This window comes from Xyrauchen texanus, unplaced genomic scaffold (assembly GCF_025860055.1).
Source record: "Xyrauchen texanus isolate HMW12.3.18 unplaced genomic scaffold, RBS_HiC_50CHRs HiC_scaffold_58, whole genome shotgun sequence".
Lineage (NCBI taxonomy): Eukaryota > Metazoa > Chordata > Actinopteri > Cypriniformes > Catostomidae > Xyrauchen > Xyrauchen texanus.
The window spans coordinates 7501-13562 of NW_026266555.1; positions in this window are offsets into that span (position 1 = coordinate 7501).

The window sequence follows — 6062 nt, forward strand, 5'->3', positions numbered from 1 at the left end:
TAAGCTAATAAAAGTCAAATGTATCATCAAGGCACCATGCTTACGCAAATTAAGATTGCATCACTTTATTCATCTTTAACTGTAAACTTAACCAACTTCTGAACATGACACATTTCCAAACTAAATGCAAGTCACACTGATCAAAAAGACACAACATTTACACAATATAGAGCAAGTTAGACCGTAGGAGAAGTCTGTATTTGAGTCTAAATCAAAACTCTTAAGACCGATCGAGGACAAAGCCAATCAGACAGCTAGAGGATCACATATAGAACACGTATACAACGCTTTAAAAAAAATCGGACCAACGGAACCAAAGTTAAAGAAGATGGCGTGTTTGCCATCGGTGGTTTCTATCCTCTGTCCTGCTCTGGCCTGACCGAGGGCTGCCACGGGCCCCTAAAACACTCCACTCAAACCTACGCCGATCGACTCCAAACGCCCCCAAACGCGCTCCTAGCACGGTCCCCCGACGCCACCGACGCCAGCGGGAAACCAACCACGCTGTCAAATTCGCTACAGCACGCACCATATATATGCGGGCTATAGCGAAGCCCCGTGATCTCCGCCGAGCCGCACCTCCCAGAGTCACGGGCCAATGCTGGTCTTCTCGGCAACCCCAGGCCCACACCGCCAGCACCTTCAGAACAGCAGCCACCCACAGACAAACATTTTTCTATAGACTGACATTGTATGGACTGACGCTCAGCGGCGGGGCCAAGCTATTACCACGTGCTGGTGGTTGGGAGCAGAGGGATTCAAGCCTTTAAGTTGCATTTTTAAACTTTGAAGGGTCGTTACAAATGTAAATCTTTGTGCGCTCCCTAGACGCTTACAATTCGAGAGCCCGCTGGTGGATTGTTCCCTTCAATCGATTCCTTGAGTTTTCTTCAGTTGGTCTTAAAAAGGCTTTGAAGTGTTAAAACCCGTCGCAAAACCACAAAGTTACAATTTTAACTCACTGGAGCCTCAGCCATTTCACATGATCGCTATTTATTGTTATTATATTGTTTTTAAAGCTCCTCTTGTCACAATAAAATTCATCATCCCTTCACTTGTGAACTCATTTCTAAAATGCAACGGTTATCCGGCTTCATCAAGTTGGCAGAGGTGTGGACTCGAGTCGCGTGACTTAGACTTGACTTGGACTTGACTCGGACTCGAGTCACTAATTTGATGACTTGCGACTCGACTCGATAGAATTAAAAAGACTTGCGACTCGACTTAGACTTTGACAGCAATGACCTGCAACTTGACTTGGACTTCAGCCGCCTGACTTGGAAATACTTATACTTTTTAAAACCAAAGATAAGAGTTGTATAATTAAAAAATGTGCAGTAAATCAACGATTAATTTCCCAAATAGACGATTCATTTGATTTTCAAATCTGCATTTCAACGCTCCATATTCAACCAATCAGCTTCCACTAAAGCTGGACCAAGTTTGAAGACATGCGCGCATTTAAGGACTAGGACACAGCAAAAATTATACCAAAGGTGATATAATTGGGATATATTGAATACAGCGTTAAAGGCAACAAAAGGATTGCGACATGTAGAACCTGTGGTTACAAAATTACAGACACCTCATCGACAACGTCCAATTTTGTGAGGAATCTGAAAATCCACAGACAGAGGTAAGTTGATTTACAGGCTAACAAAGTCTGCATATTGAACCGCAAACTTTTACTGCGGTCGGTAGCATTTAACGCTTTATAGCAATTGGTGTAATGGACAAAATCTTCCCGGTGTTTTATTACCCTGTTGTATGACCTCGATAAAGGAACGCCATTTATTGTGACCACACACGTTGGTGCTTTTGAGCATAACTGGTTAAAATGTGCATGTAAACACACTCATTCTTTTGTGGACGTGCTGGTCCTCTGTCACGCGTTTAGCTATATTTATTTAATTATATTGGTCGTGGTTCTAAAAATCACAAATCCGATCATTTACTCGGTTTATGCACTTTACAGTATAGAACTCGAATATGCAACTTAAATGTCTGCCCTTAGCCACTGCCTGGTAATATTTCAGATTTCACTCACCAGTTCAGCACGCTCAGCGTCCTTTCACAGCGTGTTTATAGTAAAAGTTTGGTTTGCCTTAATGTGTGTCCAAAGATAAGATCCATGTATCATCTTTATTACCCTCTTTGGTCTTTACGGGTAGATATCGATAAAAAAAAAGAAAGATAAAATTAGATTTTAAATTAGAAACTTCTAGATAAAATTAGTATACATTTACTATAGTAATTAATACTCTGACACTAATTTGGGCAAAGCGCACTAATGACTTCTTTAAGACTTGAAGCTAAAAGTTGACGATTTGTAAATTGACTTGGACTTGACTTGGGACTTGCCTGCCTTGACTTGGGACTTGCCTGCCTTGACTTGGGACTTGCCTGCCTTGACTTGGGACTTCACTGGGACTTTAATGCAATGACTTGAGACTTACTTGTGACTTGGAAAACAATGACTTGGTCCCACCTCTGCAAGTTGGACACGTGGAGAGTTGCAATGTCAAGTCACTTTTTCTGGTTGACTGTAACTTCTATATTATGTCTTTGACGGGCATAAAAAACAAAAAATCATTGAAAAGTCAAAAAATGCTTTCATTGTTCAACCTTATATTATTTTTATTATTTATTATTATTTTTTGGCTGTTCATGTTCTGCAATTTTGGACACAATTTAATGTAAGACCTTGGCATGATTATTAATAAAAAAATAAATAAAAAAAGTTATCTTTAAGGAAATCTGAATTGATGTGTTGTTATTGTAATCGATGACTCAGCGATTGAACCGCTGAATGGGCTTTATTGGATTTCGTAGATTTCATTTCAAAGGGCAAAACGCCCCTAACAAGTGTGTCATCTCATTATCGTGGCAAGATTCGATGCCGCTTTTTATTCTTAAAAGTTTTTCAAGTCCTTCGGTTATTTTCTGATGCATTTGTTTTTGGAACAATTTCTTTAATAGGCTATATTTACTGGACTCAAGTCTGCTCTGCTCGCAACACAATAATCTCCTCCTCACAAGCATGCCCCGATAAGTTTCATGAAATGATAATAATAATAAAGGATTGAGTTTATCCCACCCAACAATTCCTACAAAAACATTTCAGCGTTCTTGTGAAAAATGCGTTCATTACCACGTCTCCATTACAGTCGTATTCATGCAAATCTTAAAGGCTGCATGTGACATTTTTAAACCACTCACAACCTACGTGCAAAAGACTCTTCTACCTTTTCAGCCTACATTTCCATTGCTCTCTTCTTCTGTTCATCTCTGCTCGTCACATGAATGCAGACGGAATTCTGAATTCGATGACACCAAGCTTAGCAAAATCGGACCGACCGTCCTAAAGATTTATCTGTGAAACAATCCAGCCAATCAGATTCGATATGCAAATGAGGGTGGACATAATGAGGGTGGAAGTCGTTTTTACCTCTATACCTACAGACTTTTTAACCCCAGAGGGCTAGGGGTTAGGGTCAACTAGTGATTTAACCCCAACTAACCCCAGCGGACTGGGGCTAACCCTAGTGGACTGATGGAGAATTACACTTTACTACTTACAAATTTAAACCTATGCAATATTTGAAGCAGTTTATTTTCAAAACATTTTGTTTTCTACAAAATATCCTTCTGTTATTTGTTTTTCATTTATTTCATTTTTGGAAACATATCTTTGATCAAATTAACTGGACTCAAAAATACTCCTCACATACAAGTAAAAGAAATATTGTGAAATAATAATAATAATGATAAAAAAAGTTTAAACATTATTTAAAAGCTTTATTAGTTAGTTAGTTAATTAGTTACATAGAGACACACAAAACCAGACACAGACAGACAGACAGACAGACTGATAGATAGACAGAGAGACAGACAGACAGATAGTCAAGTCAATTTTATTCAGTATAGCCTTTCACAACACACATCGCTTCAAAGCAGCTTTACAGAAGATCAGCATTAACAGACGATAAAACTGTAATGTCGATGAATCATCATTGTGCAATTAGATAAAATACGATTCTTAATCGTGTTTAAAAATAATTAAATAATAATTGTATTAATAACCCCAGTGAGCAAGCTGTAGGCTTACTGTGGCAAGGAACACAAAACTCCATAAGATGTGGATTAATGGAGAAAAATAACCTTGGGAGAAACCAGACTTACTGTGGGGGCCAGTTCCCTCTGGCTAACATCATGAATATAATGTAAATATTACTTGTGTATAGTTAAAATCATGGTTTAAAATTATTAAACTAAGTAAGGGTTAAGGGTCATTGTTTAAACATTGATTGTGTTTGAACTGTAAGATTAATGACCACAGGCTTTGAAGTCCATCTAGATTAATTGCAGAAGTTCACATAGATGCAATTGTCCTTGTTAATTGGCTGATGAAGGCTTTTGTTGGCAATAGCTAGTCTATGCATTCCATTTCAAGATCGTAGTCCATCAATAGACCGAGGTGATGCAGGTTGGAGTTGGTATCAGTTCATCCTCTGAAGTCCATCATAATAGACCGAAGTGATGTTTGGCTGGCACCGGCTGCATTTAGTCATCATCATTCAGCTGACATGAAGCAGTGGAGTCCAACACGAAGCAGGAATGGTGCTGGATCCAGCCGGTTCTGGTGACCTCAGGATAGGAGTCCCGAGGTTGAGACAAGGAAACAAATAAAAAGATGTAAGCATAGATGCCATAAAATGTATTGCAGAGTTAGAGATCATGATCACTGTTTCTGGTTCCGGAGACCCAACTAAAGCAGCCTAATTGTGGGTTGGAGGATAAATTAGGTGTATGTCTGGCTAAATAGATGAGTCGTTAGTCTAGACTTAAACTGAGAGGGTGTGTCTGCATCTCGAACAGTGTTTGGGAGACTATTCCATAGTTTAGGAGCCAAATATGAAAAGGATCTACCTCCTTTTGTGGATTTTGATATTCTAGGAACTATTAACAGGCCAGAATTTTGCGATCGTAATGAACGTGATGGAATATAGCGTGACAGAAGATCATTTAAGTACTCATGGAGCTAGACCATTCAAAGCTTTGTATGTAGTTAACAGAATTTTAAAATGCTGATGCATTTTGAACCAATTGAAGTTTATTTATTGATCTTGCTGGACATCCTCCCAGTAATGCATTACAATAATCTAGTCTTTAGGTCATGAGCGTATGAATTAGTTTTTCGGCATCAGCAACAGAGAGCATATGCCTTCATTTAGCACTATTTCTGAGGCGGAAGAATGCTGTGCTACAAACATCTGTAATTTGATTTTCAAAGGACAGATTGTATCAAACATAACACCTAAGTTTTTCACTGTTGAAGATGATGTAACAGAACATCCATCTAGAGTCAAATTATATTTTAGCGGCTTATTTTTAGAGGTTTTTGGTCCAATAATTAGAACCTCTGTTTTGTCAGAATTGAGTAGAAGGAAATTTCTGGCCATCCAATCTTTTATTTAATTGATACACTCTGCTAATTTTGAGAATTGTGAAATCTCATCAAGTTTTGAAGAAATATAAAGTTGTGTATCGTCAGCATAGCAGTGGAAACATATTCCACTGATTCCTGATAATATCTCCCAGGGGAAGCATATACATGGAGAAAAGCAGAAGCCCTAAAACTGATCCCTGTGGCACTCCATATTTAACTTTTGTTTGGTTTGACGATTCCTCATTTACATAGACAAAGTGGTAGTGGTCTGCTAAATATGACCTAAACCATGCTAATGCAACTCCACAAATTCCAACATAATTCTCCAGCCTATTCAAGAGAATGTCGTGATCTATCGTGGTCGAATGCAGCACTTAGATCTAAAACTACTAGAAGAGAAATGCAGCCGCGATCAGATGATAGATAGATAGATAGATAGATAGATAGATAGATAGATAGATAGATAGATAGATAGATAGATAGATAGATAGATAAGACAGATAGATAGAAAGAAAAGACAGACATATAGATAGACAGACAGACAGACAGACAGACAGACAGATAGAATACATACATAGACAGACAGATAGACAAACAGACAGAGATAGATAGA